This window comes from Humulus lupulus, chromosome 4 (genome assembly GCF_963169125.1).
Source record: "Humulus lupulus chromosome 4, drHumLupu1.1, whole genome shotgun sequence".
NCBI lineage: Eukaryota > Viridiplantae > Streptophyta > Magnoliopsida > Rosales > Cannabaceae > Humulus > Humulus lupulus.
Window position 1 is genome coordinate 203,930,203 of NC_084796.1, and position 25,848 is coordinate 203,956,050.

Genomic DNA, 25,848 nt, shown 5'->3' on the forward strand with positions numbered 1-25,848 from the left:
TATTCTGGAGAATCCCTCAACGAACAGCCGATAGTACCCTGCCAATCCCAGAAAGCTCCTAACCTCTGGTACACTGCTCGGCCTGGGCCAATCTCTCACTGCCTCAATCTTACTTGGGTCCACTAGAATCCCCTCCTTACTGACAATATGACCTAAAAATGTTACTTGAGATAGCCAAAACTCACACTTGCTAAACTTACCAAATAACCTATGCTTTCTCAACCTCTGTAATACCAGGTGTAGATGTTGCTCATGCTCTGTCTCTCATTGAGGGTACACCAGTATGTCATCAATGAATATGATCACAAACTTGTCCAGATAATCCTTGAAGACCCTATTCATCAAGTCCATAAAAGTTGTTGGGGCATAGGTTAATCCAAAGGACATAACCAGGAATTCATAGTGTCCATACCTCGTGCGGAAAGCAGTCTTTGGTATGTCCTTCTCTTTAATCCTTAACTGGTGGTAGCCTGACCGAAGGTCAATCTTAGAGAACATTGTCTTCCCTTGTAGCTAATCAAACAAGTCGTCGATCCTAGGCAGTGGGTACTTGTTCTTTATGGTCAACTTGTTCACCTGCGCACCCAGCTGCCGCGCGCACACGCGCCCTTGCGTTTCCAACCCCGCGCGCACCCGCACTCCTGCGCCTCCCAGCCCCACGCGCCCTTGCCAAGCCACCTGCTACAACCGCACCTTCCTGCAGCCTCTTGCCTCCTACCCCATGCCGAGCCTCATGTAGCCTCCCCTAGGGTTTCTAAACCCTAGGGCTTGCATCTAAGTTATCCATTTAAATTATGGGCCTAATTAATTTTAGCCCGTAATTAATTTTTTTTTATTTTGAATTAATTGTTTGAGCCCAAATTCAAAACTGGGCCTAATAACTTGTTAGGCATTAAAGCCCAAGTTAATTATTCTTAAAATTTGTTTAAGATAATTAAAAGTTATTTTAATTCAAAATTACATGGACAAATGGCTTAATAGATTAAGACTACTTGTGAAGGCCCAAAGTTGAAGATTGTGTTCTCTTTGGGTCTTATTTAGTTTCTTACATTTTTTGTGTATATTTTTGCAAGAGTTGTAATTTTTCTAGAAATACCCAAGGCACTCGGCCCGCATTTATTTATTTATGTAATTAGTATTTATTTATTTAAATGTTTGAATGTGATTAAATTGTTTAATACTTTATCATGCATTTTTTACATGCCATATATATTACCCACACAGTATTTAAAATTATGCATGCATCTCATATGAGTAGAAACATGCCTTAGGATTGTCCTATGTGATTATATGATTTATGTGATGAACCATATAATAATAAATCTAGTTTTAACTAGTTCAAGAGCAGAAATAGATTTTAAAAGTTGTTTAATTTCTAGTATTTAATAAAATTGATTTATTATATAATGAATGATATTCCTAGTAATTATAGCAAATTAAAATTGAATTAATTAGGGCATAATTCTATAATTTTAATTTTTCTTAATTTGATTAGTAATTATTAGAATATCATTTGGTAAAAATAGATCACTTTATTTTTACAAACCAATTAAAAAGCATAGGATGTTTTGAGAATACACATATTTTAAAATAGTGAGTGGGAGAGGGAGTTATGATAATAAGTCCCATGGTCTCCATTATTAGCTGGCACCGAGGTAGCATGGAGAGGATGTAATGACCCACTACTCTAGACTTTTGGACCATTAATGAAACTATACATACAAATCCTTAATAAAGCTTGCATTGCAAAAATACCATAATTTTTATTAGGTAACTTGTAAAAATAAGAGTTACTTACAAAATATCAAGAAGGATATGGGATCCCATTGTCTTAAAAAACAAAACATAATTTAAAATAAAAGAGTTACATAGAAAGTGCGGAAAAAATTACACATAAACCCATAAATAAAAGACTACATCCTCGAAATCGAACTCTCGACTCCTTGAATCCATTCACCATCGATACACAATCTCCAAGCATCCACGAACCTTACCGCCACTAATAGCTATTTTCCTGCACATATAAACAAAAGGAATGAGCCTAATGCCCAGCAAGGAAAATCTAACACATACTTCATATACATAAATTTGATAAGAAACATAAAGACATAACATAACACTTATTACATACACATACTATAATGGCCATTATTACTTGGGGTCCCATAGACTAAACAAGTCATATGCCCATGAGATTAGTGGGGTCCTACTAGCTAAGTAGGTCATATGCCCATAATCTATTTGGGGTCTTGTTAGTCATATGGGTCATATGCCCAAGCCTACAAACATACATATCATAACATAAGAAACATAAGATAACATATAGAACATATAACATATGCATTTCGGTCCTATTTTCCTTACCAAAGTTACTGGGATAAGAGGACAGCGTTGGGACTTTTGGAACACTCCTAATAACCATTAAGAAAAGGTGAGTCTATAGAAGAAAAAGAGAAATGAAAGGAATGGAAGGACTAAACCTTGGAGAAACATACTTACCAAAAACTTATGTGCAAGTTCTTAGATTTCCTAACCAAAATAAGAATAAGGTTAGAAGACTGAGTAGAAGACTATGAGAAAGAAAATAACATAAAACCAATGAACTAGAGAGTGTGGAAATACCTTGAAGACTTGTAGACCAATCTAAACCTCGAACCGAAATACTATGAAACCTTACTTCCCAAAGTGTTTGATAAGCTTATGGTGATCAAGCTTTATGATTCCCCAACCAAGGTGTTTACACTCTCACACTCACTTAGCACTTGCAGCCTCTGAACTTAGAGCAAAAGATGAATAATGGCTGGGTACTAGGTCCTATTTATTGAGTTTAGGAATGAAAGGATCTTAATTTTACTTGAATAAAAATAATAGCTTTTTAGGTGAAAATAATTTGAATAATCGTTCAGCAGAGGCTGAAGACTCGTTCAAAAGATGCTGCACTTATCAAGAGGTTGAATGGCTGAAAGGAAAAAGAATTCAAAAACTTTTGAAATATGCTGAAGGAGGCGATATATCGCCTGGGCCAGTATGCCCGAGGCTGTCGTGCATCGTCTCATGTTTTCCGTATCTACGTGCTGCGATATATCGCCCCCTATAGCTGCGATATATCGGCACACGCTAATTAATTAAACAAGAAATTACACATTTTTAGCTAAGTTTGAATGGAGTAAACAGCCTTGACTAATCCCTCAACGTATTCAAAGCTGCTGACTGACCTTATAGCATTCAAACTTTTACCTTTATTAAATTTAATCCTCAAAATACTTAATCCTTAATCATCCATACATAACATGTGCTTAAAATCCTATAGGTCCTTATCTAAACCTTATAGTATAATAAATATTATCCTTAATATCAGTCATATAATCAAACCTTAGGTTAACATTCATATTCTTAAACTATAGGTTAAACTTAGAAAATCTACAAGTACTACCATGAGTGTCCAAATAATTCCCGGTCTGAACCAAAAATCCACAGTTACAAAGATAATGCTATAAATACTATAATACTACTATCTAACTAGCTAAGTAAAGTTCTTGGACCCTACACTCGCATACCAGTCTGGTCTCATTCGGTCTGACCGAAACAACTTTGGAAGTATCCACAATGTTTGCTAGGAATCCTATGCAACCCTCTTGCATTAGGTCTCTAGCCTTCAGTGTGGAAATCATAGGTACTTGCGGTTCACTCACTGTCCCCACGAATACAAAGGGTACCTCCCCTTCTGGTTCAAAGGTCACCATCCTGCGCTTGTAGTCAATTGTCACCCCGTACTTCAATAATCAATCCATCCCTAGGATCATATCAAAGTCATCCATTTCTAGCTCAATCAGATCCATAACTCCCTACTATCTATCTCTACTGGCAATCCTCTAACCCATCTCCTAGAGACTACCAGTTCCCCAGTCTGCAGCAAATTCCGCTACCATATAAATCACTAGGTCTATATAACTAATCTATACCTCTAGCAGATACAAATGAATGAGTAGCCCTTAAATCAAACAATGCAATAAAAGAGGAACCAGCACTAGAAATTTGACCTGTCACGACCGAGGGGCTAGCCTCAGCCTTAGTCTGGGCCAAGGTAGATACTCTGGTAGGAGTGTGGCTATCGCTCTATTTCGGCTCTTCCTTCCTGGCTTGTGGGAAATCCTTCCTCAGATAACTAATACTCCCACAAGTAAAGCAGGCCCTGATCCTACACTGTCCTTGATGTCATCGTCTGCACCGAGGACACACTGGGAAATTCCTCCAGTTGTCTCCCTCGCCCCGACAGCCACTGAAAGCACCCCGTGCCCTCCTATCTAAGCTAGGAGGAAAAACAGAGTTTAGGGCCTTCCTCTTCTGCTCACTGGGGCTACTACCCCAAATAGGTCCAATAAAAGGAGGCACTGTCCTCCGAGCATCGTGGCTAGCAATGCCCTCTCTCCATGCTATAAGGGCCTTGTCCACTACCTGAGCATAGGTGGTAGTTTCTGGATCCAAAGTTATCTTAACATCATGGGCGATCATAAAATTCAATCCTCGCACAAACCGATCTCTTTGTGCCATGTCAGTCGGCACCAAATCCGGCGTGAACTTCACTAACCGGTCAAACTTCAAAGCAAACTCACTAACCATCATCATGTTTTGAGTCAAGTTTGTAAACTCATCCACCTTCGCCGCTCAGACTGCGACACTGCAATACTTCTCATTAAATATATTTCCGAACTCTTCCCAGGTCATGATTGCAATATTCCTCCTCTGCGACACAACATCCCACCAGATGCGGGCATCTTCTCTCAATATGTAGCTGGCGCAAGCTATTCTCTCGTTCCCTTCCACCCTCATGAAATCTAGGATTGAAGAAATCATGTTCATCCACTGCTCTGATGCTTCTTGAACCTCTCATACAAAGGTTCCAACCTATTCTCCATAGTAGGCTGGGCTGGCACTGGTGCCACAACCTGTGGAACCTGTAACTCAATGCCTCGAGGAGGGGCCTGTTGCCTCAACTGTCGAAGCTCTTCTTCTGTTCGGTGAAGTCTAGCTTCCATCTCGGCAAATAACTATTGCCAATTCGGTAGGGCAGGTGGAGGGTCCTGACCGTGGTTGTCATCCTCGGCCTTATTGTCGCGGAGTCTGATTGATCACCAAAGCATTACTACAATATGCCGCACATGATAACAACATCCAAAACCACCTCCCAATCTCATTAACCAATCACAACTAGCAAATCCACATATCACATACAACATTTAACAATCAAGGGGCCATGCCCTAACATCATGCATATATCAACACATTCATCATATGCTCTATCTATACATTCATGCATAGAGGGCAACTTAAACAAGCAATTAAGCATATAATTCATTAAATACCAACCAACCCTGAGTCGAGCTTGTCACTGGCAGTGAGTGTACATGTTCGGTCGATCTCCAGGAACCATAAACCTTGGCACGCTCTGATACCAAGTTGTAACGCCCTACTTCCTTAGATCCGTTACTATGTGAGTTAAAAAATGTGCCATTAGCTCGCTAGTCGAGGTTTTAAGTTAAAAGTGTTACTAAACTGAAGTTAAACTAGTTTAATGACAACAATTATAAAATCTGGAATTCATTGAAATTATAGAAAGATTTACAATTGGGATCCCATAAATATTATTTAGAAAATTGTTTTACAACTGAAAATATTCACACGATCGACCTAGACGACAAATCAACCATTTCAGTACATTCTCCCAAAAATAATCCTGGCCGTGGCAGCCAGGCAGGTCGACCATGTACCCGTCGCTCCACGCTCTCCATTCTCATGGTTGGTCGACCTTTCCCTTGCCTTTACCTGCACCATAGAGCACCCGTGAGTTGAATCCCAACAAGAAAACTAAACACAAAACATATAACATATGCATAACTATCTACATCATACAAAAAATAGCCAATGGGCTAAAACACATAGCGGCCAATGCCGTCCTAGTCACTTTACCAGGCCCTGGGTTCACGATCTTCAAAGAGCAGGTGGATACAACACCCTAAGATGGTCTCACCCTAGCGGCCTGCACTTAGCATGCTTAAAGGCGATCCCGGACCCTTCCTGTACTCGGCTTCTTGTCATTCTCGGCCTTCGCCGTTCTCAACCTTTGTTGTTCTTGGCCCTCGCCGTTCCCGACCTCGCCATTCATTCATAACATACATAATAATATTAACAGATATTTAAACACATTAGGGCCACGCCGTGCAATACAAACAATAGGGCCACACCCTACTCTACGGGTACAACAATTTACTTACTTGTGTCCCGAGCTATCCAAATACCGCGATCCTGAGCACAATCCTCTATCCCGAGCCTCATTGAAAACCTAGTCACAACGCATTCATAATAATCATCCATAAAGTTGTAAACCAATTAGTAACTTCAGAATATTAACCTAGCCTCCAAGACCTTGAATTCCACTAAATCGGGTAGTAGAGTTCTTCCCGAGCCTTAAAACCTTAATTCCCCTTTTTCCCCATTTAGGGTCGCGGCCTGCTACTTGGTCAGAGGGAAAGGCCCTTCCTATTGGAGGACATGGCCTGCAACCTGCACCCCCAAGGTTGCGGCACGCCTAGGAAAAGCAGAGGCCTTCTAGCCTCTTCGAGCACACGGGCATCGGTGCCTGAAGAACAGGGCTGCGGCCCGAGCCCCCAAACCCAGAAAATCAACCCCATCTCTTCATTTTTCCTTGGGCCTAAGCCCCAAATTCACACCCCAATCATTATCCAAACTCAGATTTCGGCCTAGAATTCTCTTTTACATAACATAAACATCACAACAAAACCACAAACTACTCTACACACTCATCAAACACCCATAATCAAACTTAGAAATGAACTGTCATGCAAACCTATAATTCTAGTAGAATTCAACAACAAGTTTAAGTTTAGGAGCTTACCTCTGCTCTTAATTTAAGTTTAGGAGCTTACCTTGAACCACTTCCCAGCAAAACAAGCTGCCAAATCCTCACTTCCTTAGCCTAGGATCCTCAGATTTTCTTCAAAAGTCTCTAAGCATCAATGAGAAAGGGAGTGAGCCGAGAGAGAGTAAGGATGAGATTTCTTGCTTTGTTTTCCTTTTGTTTTTTTCCTTCTAAGTCCCTCTATAACCTCAGCATCATAAACCATGTTTATCCCTTGCCAAAAGTTGAAAATACCCCTTAAGCCCATCTACATCCTCAAGTGCCACCAAGGGCAATTCTGTCTTTTGCCATGTCCCGCTAATTCCTCAAGTGCTCCCGTAGATCCCTGTTTAATCCTGACATGTCCAAATAATTACTAAGTTTATACCTACCACCCGGTAAAACTCAAACACCAACTGTGTTCCCAAAATACCCCTAGGCTCCTCCCAAGCCGGGTATTCGACCACACTGTGACTATTTAGCTAAACTTCTCCCTAGGACCGTGTCGGATCGTGCATCACAGATATATCACCACTCACTCGTGGTATCAATCACAATAAACACAAATATCACAGATATACCCTCAACGGGCTAAAATTAAAAATATGCCCCTAATAACCAAATGGGGCCCGCATGCATACTTAATTCGCCTAAACATGCATTCCTAATCATATAATCATTAAATTCACATATTAGCATAATTAAATCTATTATTGCCCTCCCGGTGTAACATGTCGGCCTTGATGGCATGTTACAAGCTAGGATGGCGCTCGGTCAGATGCGCACGCGAGGGTGCAAGCTGGTGAGCATGCTGATGCCTAGTTTGTACGGCAGTGGCATTTTCGTAAATATCTTCAATATTGCCCGGAAATGGACGGGACTTGGTAGGTTCCATATTGAAGGGTCAATGAACGCAATGGTATGATCAGATTTGGGAGATTCGGAGAATTAACGAGCTGGAAGCCAAATATGTCTCCCAAGCGAAAATCATATATGTTCCTGGTAGAAGGCTAAAAGCTCAGAAGGCTCTTTGTAGGGGGAGCACCTGGTGTCAGCTCTCCACCACCCCCTGGCGCAGGTGCGTCAAGTGAGCTACTACTAGTTGGTAGGACTAGTAGGGCGGGCATATGAGGACCACGAGGGGACTCATAGGTCTCCATGTGTAGGAGTACTCATGGACATTATCGGGTCACCCCGGTAGTGCGTCGAAGTGTGCTGCCAGAGGTTTAAGGGTACGGTTCCCTTGGCTTGCCGGGATGCCGCTTGCATGGAACGTGGCCCAAACCTTCGAGAGATGTCGTGGTGCGCCATGGCCATGAATCTCGACACGAGATGGCACGAGAAGTCATTCGTGGGACTTGTTATCATGCAAGCATTGGAGGGTGCACTATGCTTGAGTAGGACAGAGGTCCAGTGTGTGCTACTAGTCTGGCAGCCAGTCTCGAGGGCCTGCCAACATACATGATGGTATGGTGCCTTAAGGATTGGACCATGGACGTATGGGAGTCCTTGGTCTATGACGTGAACTAATCGGATAGTATCAAATGGGACATGATGGGAGGTGTTGGCACGTCAGCTTGGTGGGCTCTTAGCCACACATGCTACCTTGACTTGCGAATGTCTGGGTGAGCATTGGTGTTGGGATTTGCCTTGCCATAGTGAGAACCTATGGATAGTGTGAGTGTCTTGGCTAGATAGCCTTGATGCATGATTGCACTCATAGATGCTGAAGAGCATGACTCGACAAGAGTTATTCGAGAGACGAAAGTGTGTAGAGGCACACGGTCGTGCGACAAATGTGCCCATTGTTATTAGAAAGGTTGGAAGGCTGACCTTGGCTCAGAGGAGTCAAGGTGCCGCACGGGCATTTCCGCTGTCAAAATTTCAGCCCGTGACAGTTGGTATCAGAGCCAGGTTCATCTCAAGTTAGGGTGAACCTGGTTGGCCCATCCTAGAAAGGATGTAGGCGTGCTTAAGGACCATAAGGGTCTGGATGCTTGGACAGATGTCGTTGAGCCTTTTAGTCACCTAGAAAGGATCAGTACGCTAAGACGGGATGAGACGTAGTTGCTCTTCTTTGTGGGAATACTGGACATCCTAGAGAGGGGACAAGTTATGGTTGCTTCGAATCAGAAAGTTCAGTGATGCTAGAAAGACAACAACCACATGCAATTGGGGAGAGGTGCTACAAAAGTGTTAGAACTCATTGACATGAGACAAGGTTTGATCGAGAGGTCAAGATTTTATGCTTGGTTCACTAGTTCAGGTTTGCCTGAGTGACAGTGTAAGTCGCGTGCAGCGCTATTGTTGAAAAGGGAACTTGTACGCAAGAGTGGGTGAGCATAATAGTGGCCGTCAGACGCTTGTTAGTCACGACAGAGGTCAAGAGTGGATAACTTTGGGGAACTAGATAAAGTTGAGCATGGAATGCTTCAGTTGCTACTTGTGTGCCAAAGGGCATCACATGGAGACCAAGGTGGCAGTGGCCGCGATTGTCAGAGGATAGTCGTACTTGGAAGTGTTTGCATGTTTACTTGTTCTGGTCCGGAGGGGAGGTGCCGAGACAATTGAGTGGGACGTGTTGGCTCACAGAGATATTAGCTTGTGTGAGCAACACTAAGGCATTGTAAGATATGCTATGTTGTGGAATATATGCATCAAAGGCCAGCAGGGCCGAGTAGACCGCGCGCAGTGGTCAGAATAGTACTAGTGTTTCGAGAGCGCTGGAGGGCTGCGTCAGGGAAACTTAGTACTGCAAGAAGGCTTAAGGAGGCAGAGATGGTGCTTGAGTTTAAATTTGGGCCAGAGGGCCTTGCTATTGGGACTTAATGACCATAGAAGCCGAGAGAAGCTGCCCGGAGGGGCGAGATGCTAGTATAGAGCAGATGGATAGCTATGTGGACAGTGCATGCATAGGGGAATCGACAGTTATGCTACACGAAGTAGTTGACTCGAGAGTCACATCCTACAGGGGGTACTTCTAGATTTGTTGTGTGCATGAAAACTTGGGGCGGTCAGACGTTCTTGCGTGTGGGCAAGTTGTCGAGGACGCCAACAGTTGAAGTAGGGGAGAGACCTTCACGGTTCAAACATCCAAATAGCATACCAATGTTCCATTACAAAAGCATCGAGATGAGTTATCATGGAGATCGTTAGTTGCTCAGAATGTAAAGTCAAGGAGACTCAGAGACAAAGACAGAGCCAGTTACCTAGGGTGAAAGTCGTCAGGACTCAGGTACTAAGGTAACATCAGTGCAACGTTTGCCTAAGGTGAAAGTCAACAGGACTCAGGTACTAAGGCAACGTAGATATGTCGATAAGCGAAGAGTCAGAATGGCCGAGACATTAGTTCAACATCATCTGCAAAAGTGATAAATGGAACGAGGGACCGCACGAGAGAAAGCGGTTAGCTTGTGAGCTATACCTTGAGAGGTACACCTCGAGAAGAGAAGTTATTCCCAAGTTGAAGTGGGGGAGCCCACTAATTCATATGTTCGAAGGGTCAGGGTACTTGTTCAGTTTTGGTGTGTGAATCTAGAGAGAAACACAACAACAGATGGGTTGTACAGTGCGAAGACATGCATGACTGATGCGAGTAGGTCAGGTGACCAATTGAAACTGCAGATAGACAGTATGCATGGGCTAGGCTGAGACCAAGATTGGGCAGGTGTTGCAGCATGCTATGGGACATGCTTAGTGTTTTATGGGGACACGTGTTTATGGGAACACAAGCCGAATGATTCAGAGAACATATGCCGAAGGAAGATAGCGGATTGGGACAACTTCAGACCTCAAGGGTGAGGTAAAGTGGAGTCAAGTTGGTCAAGATTCAACAGGCCGTCTAGAGTTAGGCAAGGTTGATTTGGGGGGGAGAACTTGAGGCATGATGCTGAGAGTCAGCATGAGCACAAGCCAGAAGGCAGTGTAGTGATTTCGAATGATGTCAGATCATTGACCACATTGTAGAAGCTTAGAGGAGCAGTGATGCTTATGGTCAAGAATGGCCATTCCGTATCAAGCCATGAGTATGCAGTAAGGCCGGAGGGCCAAAAGTCTAGGAGACTACTTCACGAAGTTTGTGTGCAAGGATGCACTAGATACTGCATAAAGGCTACAGTTGGCATGAGTGCCACATTGAAGAGAGACATGCCTTCAATGGAAGGATGTTTCGTAGGTGTCGTTGGGAACAGTTGGTTTGCGAACCTCACCCTGGGGGGGTGCACCTTAATTTCCTCCTTGTCAATAAGAGAGTAGGCATTGGAAAATTGGCGGGAAAGCAACAATCAAAAGATGTGTTGGCTTTGGGGTCAGTGTTCCAAGGGCTGCTTGGTTGACTGGAGGGACATCGTGATGGACTCGGAGGAGTTCATGTGTGCAAGGAGTATTCGAGTGCAGCGGCACTACTTCATGGGAGAATTCTGAATGGTGACGGTGGCATGGGGTCCTTGATAAAGTCCAAGGGTGGATGTGGGAAATCATCACCAAGTTAGTGGTTCTACAGTGGTAGAGGGACTAGTGCAGACTCAAAGATTCAGAAGAAGCATGGAGTGAGCTTAGGAGTCGAGGCAGGAAGATTGGCCAGCGGTCTGTCGATGAGGGCATCGACAATTGAAGTGCGGGAGAGTGTAACATGCCGGCCTTGATGGCATGTTACAAGCTAGGATGGCGCTCGGTCAGATGCGCACGCGAGGGTGCAAGCTGGTGAGCATGATGATGCCTAGTTTGTACGGCAATGGCATTTTCGTAAATATCTTCAATATTGCCCAGAAATGGACGGAACTTGGTAGGTTCCATATTGAAGGGTCAATGAACGCAATGGTATGATCAGATTTGGGAGATTCGGAGAATTGGCGAGCTGGAAGCCAAATATGTCTCCCAAGCGGAAATCATATATGTTCCTGGTAGAAGGCTAAAAGCTCAGAAGGCTCTTTGTAGGGGGAGCACCTGGTGTCAGCTCTCCACCACCCCTTGGCGCAGGTGCGTCAAGTGAGCTACTACTAGTTGGTAGGACTAGTAGGGCGGGCATATGAGGACCACGAGGGGACTCATAGGTCTCCATGAGTAGGAGTACTCATGGACATTATCGGGCCGCCCTGGTAGTGCGTCGAAGTGTGCTGCCAGAGGTTTAAGGGTACGGTTCCCTTGGCTTGCCGGGATGCCGCTTGCATGGAATGTGGCCCAAACCTTCGAGAGATGTCGTGGTGCGCCATGGCCATGAATCTCGACACGAGATGGCACGAGAAGTCATTCGTGGGACTTGTTATCATGCAAGCATTGGAGGGTGCACTATGCTTGAGTAGGACAGAGGTCCAGTGTGTGCTACTAGTCTGGCAGCCAGTCTCGAGGGCCTGCCAACATACACGATGGTATGGTGCCTTAAGGATTGGACCATGGACGTATGGGAGTCCTTGGTCTGTGACGTGAACTAATCGGATAGTATCGAATGGGACATGATGGGAGGTGTTGGCACGTCAGCTTGGTGGGCTCTTAGCCACACATGCTACCTTGACTTGTGAATGTCTGGGTGAGCATTGGTGTTGGGATTTTCCTTGCCATAGTGAGAACCTATGGACAGTGTGAGTGTCTTGGTTAGATAGCCTTGATGCATGATTGCACTCATAGATGCTGAAGAGCATGACTCGACGAGAGTTGTTCGAGAGTCGGAAGTATGTAGAGGCACACGGTCGCGCGAAAAATGTGCCCATTGTTATTCAAAAGGTTGGAAGGCTGACCTTGGCTCAGAGGAGTCAAGGTGCCGCACGGGCATTTCCGCTGTCAAAATGTCAGCCCGTGACACCCGGCACCCTTACAAATGTCCTAAGCCCTATTAGCAAATTTGGGATGCTATAACAAGTGTTGTAGAGTCTTCCCTTATTATTGTTTCCCTGCTTTAAATTAATTAATAAATATAATAATATAATTTGCATGGAAAACTAATGCATGCTCCCTATACATATCATGCACATGCACACACCTAAGTGCTAAAGTCTATCACTAGTAAGCATGCACATTCAAGCACACAAACAAAACTAAAGCAAATTCCCCAAAATAAACAATTAAAAATTCAATTAACATAATTTCTACCAAAAAATTCAAATAATAAAAATAAAATTATAACAATTAACAAACAACAAATAAAATAATGCAAATAAATTATAAAATAAAAAAATTGGTGCACTACAAAGTAGGATTCATAGATCATTTACAATTTTGATTGATTTTATGCTAATCGTCATTAATATTACTCAATTTACAATTCTAATAAAAGAATTCAACCTAACAGTTGATTTGTGGGTTGAATATGAATATGAAATTGTTTTTTTCTTTTCAATTTTTTTAAATCTCGTCACAATAATTAGTTACAACAATAACAGTGGTAACCAGTTACAATTTTTCTTTGTTTGAGAGTTGTAATCGGTTCAAAGTTAGTGAGAACTTTTTTTCTCTTTTGATTCTAGTTTGTAAGCATTTAAACTGAGAAATGTTGTAGCTGGTTATTATTGTGAAACTCAGAATTATTGTAATTTGTTATCATTTTGAAACTGAGAAATATTGTAACTAGTTACTATTGTGAAACTATGAAAGTATTGTTAGAATTTATGTCGTAAATGCATGTAAAGACATTTTATCGATTTAGATAAAATTACAATTTTATTATATTTGAATGTTATAATTATTGTTTGAATAATTTATATGAATATTAAGAAAATTTCATATTCATTTATGAGGATATGATCTTGTATTAGTACAAGAGAATTAAGATCATATACAATAAATAAAATAGTCGATAATATATTAATGTAAAAAATCTTTAATGAATGGTTACTAGTACGGTTTACTAAACGTATGGGATGCAAGTAATTTAGATTCAGATTCTAATGTGGATGAACATCTTGGTAAAGGCATTGTATATAATAGAGATTATATATGACAGGACCGAAATGAATTAACTATCTTTATAAACTTACCGTTTGCCATAAAGATTTAATTATTATCATAATAGATGATCATTTGTAGAACAATCTAAATCATGAGAAGTCATGAACTCCTGTTTGTGCTTATTTGATCTTTTAATTCACTCGTTGAGGTTTCTTAGTATAATAAGGCTAGTGACTTTTATTTTTGAGATTCAATATCATGAATGGTTGGGAACATGATTTACAATAATGGAATCTATACTTTCCTAACGGGTCGAATATTGGTTCCCTTAAGGGTTAATTCTGGAACTGAATAGTTATTGAGCTCAATTCTATAATTTGATTATAGATTAATTATTCGCTAATGAATTAGTGGTACATAAGGAACAAGAGTTAATTAGAAAGGTAAAACGGTAATTTTGACCAGCTTTAATTAACGAACCAATAATTGGAGGACAGAAGTACATTTATTTATTATATCGATGGACTACAAAGAAAACTCTGTAAATATAATTCTATAATTTGATTATTGATTAAATATCATGTTTGGATTAATATAGAGAGACAATAATAATTATCATATTATAAGATTTTTATTTATTTAAAACGGATACTTTAAGATAAAGTTAATTTTGAATAAGCTAATATTTATTTTTTGATAAATATATTAATTAAACAAACAAATGAGAAAATTAGGGAAGGAAATAAAGTGGCTCATGCCAAACTCATTGCACAGTGAGTTTGTGACGTCACTCTCATGGATTCATATCCATGGGATTTGAATTTTTATTTTCAAATTAATTTGTTTATTTAATTATATTTAATTATTCTTTTTAAATATGATTTGAATTAAATAATTAAAATAGATGTAACTGATTAGTTTTATTTAAATAAAATAAAGATTAATTAAATTAGTTAATTATCTTTATAAACCTGAAAGAAGCGATACTTTCAGAATAAGTTTAAGAAGTTGTTTTGACTGTCCGATTCTCTCAAGCAAAAAACGATAGAATTTCCTAAACCTGAAATTCTAGAAATTTCTTTATTTTCTCTGTTCTCAAACATCTTTAGATCTCATGCGTTGAGTACATCTAGAGAGTTCTAAATCAACCTTCGTATCCAACGTGCTCACACATGTCCTTGTGTGTTTGATGATTGGCTTGGAAGGCTAAGGTATGAGCCTTCAGAAATGATAGGAATATTGTTGATTTATACAAAAAGATTCAAGGACACTTGATAGGCTACGAGAGGTAATCTCTATTCCTTTTATGTGTTATTTAATATATATATATATATGTATGATTCTGACTAGTATTAATAAATTTTTAAAAATCTTATTCCACTGCGTATTCTTATTTTTCGCATTTAATACCAACAAGTATAACTGATTACGAGTTTCAAGCTGGTTGTAATTGGTTACCACTATGAAAATAAGAAAGTGGTTGCTGGTTATAAGATTTTACATTTTAAAAAAATATATATATTTATTTATATAAATCCAAGATTCAATACACAAATCTATTGTAAAACTTTTATGGAATTACAAGTCCTCTTGTGTATGGAGTTGGTGAATTTCAACTCCATTATTCAAAATAAAAAATGATGATCATGAAAATAAATTAGATGAAAATTTTTTATCTGTCTCAATCACAAAATTTCTTATTAGTATGTTTTTTTATAATTTTTGTTGTTTTGTTTTACTTTCGGAATTAATGGAAATTTTGTGAGAGTGTGGAACATGAGAGCATTAGCTATATATATATATATATGTTGTTATTTTAAGAATAATTTACGATCATATTTAAATGTATTGTCAATGTTTTTAGTTGTTAAAGAAACTATTATATGGTGGTGTGACTAGTCTTTTTGAGTTTGTTTACTGTAAAATATTTAAACAAATACAATATATAAATGTGTATATATAATATACAATGGATATAAATAAAGCTATAAATGTGGGTTGGACCGGCCCGAAACGACCCATATTTTCGTGCCTCCTCAAAATTCGTGTCGTGACAGGCCCGTGTATAAATGTGGGCCGACCGATTCACTTTTGAAAGTATAGGCCCAGCACGACCCATTTGTATCGTGTCTCATGTTAGGCCAGGTCCAAGGTCGGGCTAGCCCATTTTACGAATTCAGGCCCACTTTGAGGCCCATTTTATGATTGCTAAAAAAAGTGACGCTGGAGATTTGAACCATCCACCGTTTCTTTAATTATTAATGAGCTAACGACTAAGCTAAATGCATTTATTAGTTTAATTAATTATTTTAGTTATTTTTATATATTTTTCAACCATCCTTTACACACAATTATATTAAAGATATTCATCAATTATTATAATTTGAATAAATACCTACTAATAAATACTCAAATTTTTAACATACAAATCATAAAATATATAAATAAAGTTCTAATTATATAATTATATAAACAAAAATATTATTATTTAATTTACTTATAGTTGACAAATAAAAATTTATTAGTATTATTAATATTAAAATATTGGGCAATTTACTGTGTCGTGCCTTCGGGCTAGTCTGTTCGTGCTTTTCGTGTGATGCCTCCGTGCTTGTCGTGTCATGTCGTGCTTAGGATAATGTATCGTGTCGTTTCGTGCTAATTTCAACATCATATCGTACTTGGCCAAAGCTCATATTTTTTCCTGCAGTGTGTGCTCGTGCGGGTATCATGCCAAACAACTCTAGTTATAACTAGAAACACATGAGCTTTCAAACTAGATAAGTGTATAGATTTGAAAATAATAAAAAAATTGTATTTACCACTTAAAAAAGGAAATTGCACTAAAAAACTTTGTTTTGTTAAAATAAAACTATTTTTCCTTCATATCTCTTCTATATAATAAGTGTGTAGATAATGGAAATTCTTAGTTTTAACGATTTTTTGTTTTTTTATGTTAACTTTAACAAAATATTCTTATATTTAACAGAATATTCTTATATTTAACGGTAGTTTGCAAACACTTAAACTTAAATAAAATAAAATAAATAATTAAACAAATTAAAATAGGATATTTTTGAGATATTTTACAATGATAATTATTTAAAAATAATAAATAATTAAACAAATCAAAATATGATATTTTTGAGATATTTTACAATGATAGTTATTTAAAAATAATAAATAATTAAACAAATTAAAATAAGATATTTTTAAGATATTTTACAATGATAATTATTTAAAAATAATAAAATTAGTTGTAGTAGTAGTAGTAGTAGTAGTAGTAGTAGCTAGTATTAGTTATAGATTTTATAAGTTTAACCTATAGTTTAGAAATGTTAATTATATCATAAGGTTTGATTAATATAGCTGATCCTAGAAATATTATTTACATAACCTAAGGTTTAGATAAAATTAATAAGAATGTGACACTTGTCACAAGCATGTTTATTTAAGGATTTAAGGATTTTAGATCAATAAATTAATAATGGATGAATCTAGAAGCTCTAGAACCTTCCAGCAGCTATTAGGATAAGGTTTTATTGAGTCAAAGCTGTTTAAACAAATTCAAAATATGTTGAAAGAGTGCAAAAACGTGTTTGATATATCGGAGCTATAGGGGCTGATATATCGCCGGCGGGGGATACAGAAAATACGTCGACTTCGTACGAACGAAACCACGAAGGCTCGGAGCATAGGCATAGGCATAGGCGATATATCGCCTACGGTGGGGCGATATATCGACGTCTGTTGAAATGAAAATTCAAATCTTTTCAATTTATTCAATTTAAAAGGGGTTAGTTTCACTCCTTGAACTCTATAAATAGGACCTAGCACTCAACCATTTCATTCATCATTCAAGCATTCTTGAGAGGCTCCAAGCTGCTAGGTTTATTCTTGAGAGAAAACACTAGGGTTTGGGATTTAAAAGCTTTTCAATCTAAGCTTTATAAACACTTGGGAAGTAAGACAGAGTGTTATTTCTGTTATATTATTTCATATAATATAATATTAGATTAAATAATGTGACAAAATGTGATTTGTCACACCTTGTAACATATTATTGAGAGTCATAAAATTGGACTAATGTGTGTGCCCAAATGTGACATATTTTGGAGTTACAAAATCAGTTACAAATTTGTAACTCCCAAATATTACCCAATAATGTGTATATTATATGTTACACATTTGAGATTGGATTTCATAAAGTCATGATGATATATGACTGTTGGAGACATGTTTTTAACTCCCAATAGGTGTTTGGAGGTTACAAAATCATGTGGGAAAGGATTTGGGACGTTTTGGAAAAATGACTTTTTTGTGCTGAAAATGGCCTGTGGCCGCGGCCTGGGGGACAGAAGCTAGTGGTCGCGGCCACTGAAAAGTCGTGGCCGCGGCCAGTGAGGCTGACAGCCTATGTGAATTTTCAATTTTTTCCAAATTGAATGGTTCTAACATCCCAAATAACTCCCAAATCTCCATTTTAATTCCATAAACATCCAATTAAACATTGGTAACAGCCATGGGGGTTGATGGAATTTGAAATTCAAAGGGGTACCTCAAACTCTATAAATAGGAGCCTAATGCTCACTTGTAAGATACACCATTTTTCATCCACAAAGCACTTCGCTGAAAATACACCTTGAGGCTTGATAATTCCAAAGAGCTATTTCCTAGAGAGATCCCTTAGTGCTTAGAGAATAGGGGGAAATAAGCTTTTGGACAAAGGTCTTGAACCTTGTTCAAGTTGGTGATCCCCACTACTCTACACTTTGGTTGTGTGAGAGTTTGTGTTTTCATTCTTTTGTTCTTCTTATTTACTTGTATTGTTATAGTATAAGTTTGTAATCTTCTTCTTCTACATCTTTTGATTTACTTGTATTTTGAGCAATTGAGTTGTAATACTTATTTAATCAATATTATCTTGTCCATTGTATTTTTGCATAAAGTTGTATTTGGTTTTTCTATAATTCCATTGAGCAATAATATATATTCTCTAACAATTTCAGTATCGAGGTGTAGATCAAAGTCATAGTCCATTCCAGCTATTCTTATCCTTAGATTTAGTTCATCATAGTTTTTTTGTTTTCTTTCATTTTCTTTCATATCCTAACTTAATTTTATGGATTCTTTGTTAGGTATTTAAGTTCTTGAAACTTAAGGTTCTCTGGTAAGTTTCTATATTGATGGTTTTGATCTCTTTTTCATCTTCATATCTTTAGAACTCACGATTTCTTAATGTTGGCTTTTAGAAGTTTTCCAATCCCATTCTTGTCTCCATTATCCCGGTTTTTTGTTAGGAAAATAGGTTAGATTATATGTGTTATATGCTATGTATGTTATGTTATATATGTATATGAATATGTTTTAAGTTGTAGTCGCTTGGGGCTTATAGCTGCTTAGATAGCAAACACTAAGATTTTTATCATTATCCTAGATTAGAGTTATGATTTACCCTACCTCGATTAGTAGACAGAGGACTTAGATGGGTTATCATACACTACCTTGGGATCTAACCTACCTCGATTAGTTGACTGAGGACCTAGATGGTTTTATCACATATCATGGTAATGAGTTAATGGCCATTAATATTGTAGTCCTATATGATATACGTTTTTACGCCATATGTTTATATTATATGTTTTATGATGTATGATATATGTTGTTAGTAGATTTTCCTTGCTGGGCATTAGGCTCATTCTTTTTATTTTAGATGGTGCAGAAAAATAAAATTGGAAGGTGGGATGGATTCGTGGTAGCTTGGCATGTGTATTGGGAGACGACTAATTGAATGGACTGCTGGAAGATCGAGGATGAAGTTGTTTCAAGTCTTTTAAATTTATGTTCTTATGTATTTTCGCACTTAGTTTTTAAACAATTAAAATTTATGATTATGTTTCTTTTAAACAATTGGATCCCATACCATATTTTGTATTTCGTACCGTATTTAGGATTTTTAATAAAGTTCTAATATATTTATGTATATATGTATTCCAAAATAGTAGTTATGTTTAGTAGTTTTTAATGGTCCGAGGTCTAGAATTAGTCGGGGCATTACACCAAAAATAAATTCTTAGTCATCATATGGGTTCTAGTCCCCAAAACATAAATTCTCAATAGGTCGGTCCACATGTACATCCTAGCAGATAACCTCCAGCGCTCACTGATCCACTTTGCCTTTGGGCTTACCTACAACACGAAACAACTAGGTTAGCAAAACGCTTAGTAAGAACAACTTAACAAACATAACTACATAAACAGAGCAAGAATTTAAACCAACTATAACTAGGCAGATAACGAACTAAGAATAGGTTCTGGTGAAACTGAAACCCTAACATACAATTTAAGATCGTGTGAATGTTTTGGCAAACTTATGGTCATGCCTTATACCAAAATTCATATCCTTAAAATAAACCTGCACGCAGAAGATCCCAGAGCATACATACATTCTTAACATACTTAATGTTCTTATCATTCATACGTAGTTTTCTTACATACTCATAAATCTTAACATACATACTTACTTACTCATTAATCTTAACATACATACTTACTTAGTAATTCATCTTAACATACATAATTACTTAGGGCTCCGGAGGTGTAAAGAACGCCCTAAACTAATACTTATAAAACATTCGCATAACATAGTTTATAAAAGAATACCACTCATTATCAAAGTCTCAGTGGGGAGTTGCTTAAAACCATGCAAGTTGGCGCCATTAGTTTTAAAAGAAAACATAAATTTTTATGCAAAGTTCAAAAGAAACAAAAATTAAATAACTGAGTCCCACTGATAATTAGGAAAGTCTCTTAAAACAAAACATAATTTAAATGGCGTTCTAAGATGATCGTTTTTCCGTCCATAGGATTACACCATGCCATACACCCCACGATGATAGAACTCCTCACGTCACCACGCGTGCCACAAAGAAATCCTATTTGCTACCTGGAAGGGAAAGTAAGGGGGTGAGCTAAAAGCCCAGTAAGGAAGTACAAACAATAAGCAGGTAAAGATACAACAAATACAAACACTTACGTTCATCTAAAACATCATGGCATATCATAACATTTTCGTAACATATCATAATAGCATATCATAACGTAATCGTAACATATCATCATATCACATTCACACAGCATACATGATGAGCATGCCCGCTAGTTGTCCATGTCACCCTAATCATATTCATACAACATACATGATGAGCATGGCTTGCTAGTTGTCCATGTCACCCTATGAGGTAAACAAGAGTCTCTGGTCCTTGAATAACCTCGGCGCGTCCGCCCTAGGAGTTACGTCTTTATATCTATAGTAACTCGTTTGATGTGTCGCGTTCATCACGCTAACATCCATAAACATATCATATTCATACAAGCCAACATATCATCACATTATGACCTTCATAATTCATAACGATTCATTCATACAACAATCTTACCATTCATAGCATAAAATCATAGAATCAATCTAACTTCCTTACCTCAGGTCCGAGCTAAGAAATTTTCACAACCTCTCAACGAGCCTATACCATAACCAAAACAACATTTATTAGGTTTATAAAATTACTATTTTGCCCATTCGTACAACTCATGTGTGCATGGGCCATGCACACATAATAACAGTTACACATAACATGCAATTATTCTTAACTACACATAAAGCCATAAAAGAATAATGCTCATTTTACCTATTTTACATGCATGATCTTTCTATAAAAATTACATAGTTGAATAATAAACATACTTTTGGACGTAAAAGTGGATTTGCATGTAACATGCATACGTGGAAACATTACGTAATTGCGACGTTTTAAAAACGATAATTCTACATTTCTTACTTTTATTGTTTTAAAATTAATAGACATATAACATGCTTTATTTTTCTTAAACTTTCTAGGTTGATTAAATTTCTCAAAACATCATTTTATTTTATAAAATAATTGATTTAGCTTAAAAATAAAATATGTGACAATTTCATTTATTAATCTCAAATTACAAAGAATTAACAAAATGCTTGGAATTAATTAAAATACCTATGTTCAATATGTTTCTTTAGAAAATAAATTTTATCATTGGTTAATTGTGTTACATAAATGATGTGAGAAAAATATATTTTTATTTAAATTATTTAAGACTTAGTTTTATGTAACATAAATCCATATGTGACAATTAAATAATCAATTTTAAACTTTTTAAAACAAACTTTCAGCCACTATTTAATTTCTTTAAAAATCACAAATAAATAGAATCTAAATATTTTTCTCAATCAAAATAAAGAAAATAATAACTTATCAAAATATGCATTCATACCATATTAAAATACCATTTTTTTAATATTACCATAACTTAGGATAATAATTTGTTCCAGAAACTCATCAAATTTATTTTAGTGAAACACACTTCACATTTTCTTACAAAAATTCCAGCAACCATTTCTTATCTTTAAAAATCACCATATTCAATTTAAAACCTCATATTTTTCTAAAAATTCAATAAAAATTCTGTAGGTAATTATTTACACACAATATCATTTCAAAGCATAATTAAATTTCACATTAAATTTCTTAAAACATCAACACATTTGCAACTCTATTTGAGCACTCAAAACATTAATCTCATCATGAACAACATCATTTTTGTACAAAAATCATCAAGCACATTAAATCATAAAATTTATTCCTTTCAATATATTCACAAAATTCATGCTCATTTATGTACAATATTTCAACACAAACCCTAGCATGCTTCTAACCTCTTTATCCATTTTAATCACATCATAAGTATACAATAATTCATCATTCACCTTAGAACTTATTCACAAGTCATGAACAACAACCACCATTGATCTTGTATTACATATATTCTCAATACATTATTACCATGCAATTATTCCAAAAATCACAACCATCATAACTTCATACAAGATCTTGCCACAACCTATCATGTTTCTCAAATTTCATTGACATAAAACATAATAAAAATAACCATCATGCTTTTGAAAATCCCTCTAGGCCGAAACACATCCAATAAAAAAAAAAAACCTATTCATTCATGTATTTTAAATATTCATCATCACTACACATATTCTTATTACAAAACCATCAAAATCAAACCCAACAACATAAACTCATGCATAAAATAATAAGAAAACACTCCATCAATCCATGAACATCATAACATTAGGGTTATAGATTTGATACCTCTCTTGATTGTAAAATCAAGAATACAAAATGATCAACACCCAAACTTCACCACCCTTTGTTCAAGCCTAGTTCTTTTTTTTTTTTTAAATCCACCATGAGGAGGAGAAAGAATCCAACCACACACAATCAATAAAACAAACTCAAAATCATATAATCAAGACAAAGAGATTGGAAAAACAAAAATACAAGAAAAACATACTCTAGACTTGGTTCCTCTTCTCCTTCTTCTTCTTTCTTCCTTTCTTTCTTCTTCTCCTTCTCTCTCTACACGCCACACTCTCTCTCTCTCTATCTCTCTCTCTAGGTCACGGCAGCCACACAAGAAATGCTCTCCTCTTCCTTTCCTTTCCCCTTTATTTCAACTCTCTCAATAAAGCCTCGCCAACATAAAATGGTAAGTTTCCTATTTCCATTATTCCCATTTAATTTTCTCTTCATTTTCTTATTATTTTCTTTTATGATAATAGATATAAAAGAATAAAGGGTGATCACATTCCTATCCCAAAATAGCTAGTTTCTTCCAATTTTTGATTTTATTGCCTTAGAAAATTAAATGGAAAAATCAATCCCTTTCCCACTATACTACACACACTACTCGCCCAAGCACTTGCCCCTTTTGAATTTTATTTATTTATTTTCCTATCTATTAAAATAAAACTACCCAAAAATATCAAATAAATGGCAATTATAAAATGTGTAGAAAATCCACACATGTGCACCCTATTACCATATACTTGCACACACTAAAACACTAGGGTGCATCACTATCTACCATGCACCTTAGTGCATTCAACCAAAACTCACATAATCACCTCAATTATCACACTTATTTAAAATGTAACACTAATAGTAAAATAAACATGTTACACAATTATTCACATATTAAAATAATTATCCAAACAATCAATTAACAAATTTAAATTCAAAAGATTATACCAAACAATTCTAACAATTAAATAAAATAACAAACAATCAAATAAAACAAACAACAACTAAATAAAATAAACAGCATTTAAATAAAAAAAAATTGATGCACTACAGGAGGAACCATCAAACATAACTTAACATATCTTAACTTATCTTACCATAGCGTCGACGGGTGTAAACTAGTTACAAGTCAAGGACTCTTTGGATATTTTACTTATCTAAAATTCCCTAAAATTTTACCCAATAGTTTTTAAATATCTCCAAGCTTAATTAATTAAATTAAATGTGACCCAAAAATAAAATTTGTCACAAATCATATAATTTTGGTAATTTTATCAAATTGATAAAAATGCCCTTAGAGGCCCGAGAATGAAATTCTCATTCTTAAGCCCGGTTGATTGAAATTCACACCCCAATCAATTTTTCTTAAACTTATTCACTTTATTATAAAGTCTCAGTTGCCAGAAAAAATTAATATTTTTATGCCATAGTATTTTCTTTTTTTAATTAATCCAAGATTTTTACCCGATTAGGGTTTTTGACCCAGTCCACGACCAAAGGTCTCTGTTTCTAAAAAAACTGCACTTACCACAATATGGCTAGCATTCAAACGTCACAAACTTCTTGTAACATAAAATGTTCCCCTGAAATAATACATAATACGGGGAATTAAAATACCCAAAACTAAGGTTTACCCGGTGCCCTAAACGCGGGGCGTTACAAGCTAAATGCCCATTAAGGAAGTGCAAACAAGAACAATAATTCATACAATTGCAATATAAAGTTATTCTCAACGTACATAACTTAAAATGACATAACATAGACATTTCATAATAACATACACTTTATCTAAATTTCGTCATAAACAAATAAAACAAACATTTCCACGAGGTAACCAATAAAGCATAACCCGATAAATCCTCCTCTTGCCCTCGTGGGTCTCTTGGCGTGCATGCCCTATGAGTTACATCGTACCTTAGTGACTCTTTTGTTGTGTCGCGTTTCAGCACATTTACAACACTCTCCTTTTCATACAATCATACAATACATACATAACAACTTATCTCATAACTTTGTATCTCATATAGTTCAACATATTTGCATAAGAAATCTAGCTATTTTCCTTACCTCAAGTCCAAGCTATAAAATGCGAGATAGCTTCACAATGAGCCTAGAATAGTCAATCAAACACTTAACTTAATATCAAGCAAAACTACGCATATCACACAAATATACCCCACGTGTGCATGGGTCATAAATATGTGGCATCTATTCTACACAAGTTGCATCACAACTTAATTCATACAACAAACTTCACATAAAATCACAAAAGAATAATGTAATTTATACTAAGTAATTCTCAATGATTTCAAAACAAAAACCATGAATTTGATTAAATAGCATATATTTGAACGCAAAAGTAATATTCCATGTAACATGCGTACGTGGGACGGTCCTTGAAAACTCTCTTAAAGTTGGTAATATTGATTCTTTTATTTTCTTGTCAATTTCACAAAAATTCAGCAAGCATAAAATAAATTATCAACTTGGTTATTACTATTTTACTCACTTAAATCATACAATTGTCATTCATAATTATATTACAAAATTTATTTTACTAAAATAATTCTTTAGCTTAAATTGTACAAAATAATAAACTTATTTATTATTTAACAACAATAAAATGTGAAAAAAAAATATAATTACTTATAAAATAATTAATTTGACAAAATTAAATAACTTCATAAGAGTCCCCTTTTAATTTGGAAAAATTAATTAAATAATACCAATAAAATGTGCCATGTTTATTTTCTTTTCAAAAACAATTATTAGGACATAAAATTAACTTTATTTATAATTATCTAAATTTGACAAAATGGCTCATAATATTTACATTTTCAATAAACCAATTTCTTAGCACTT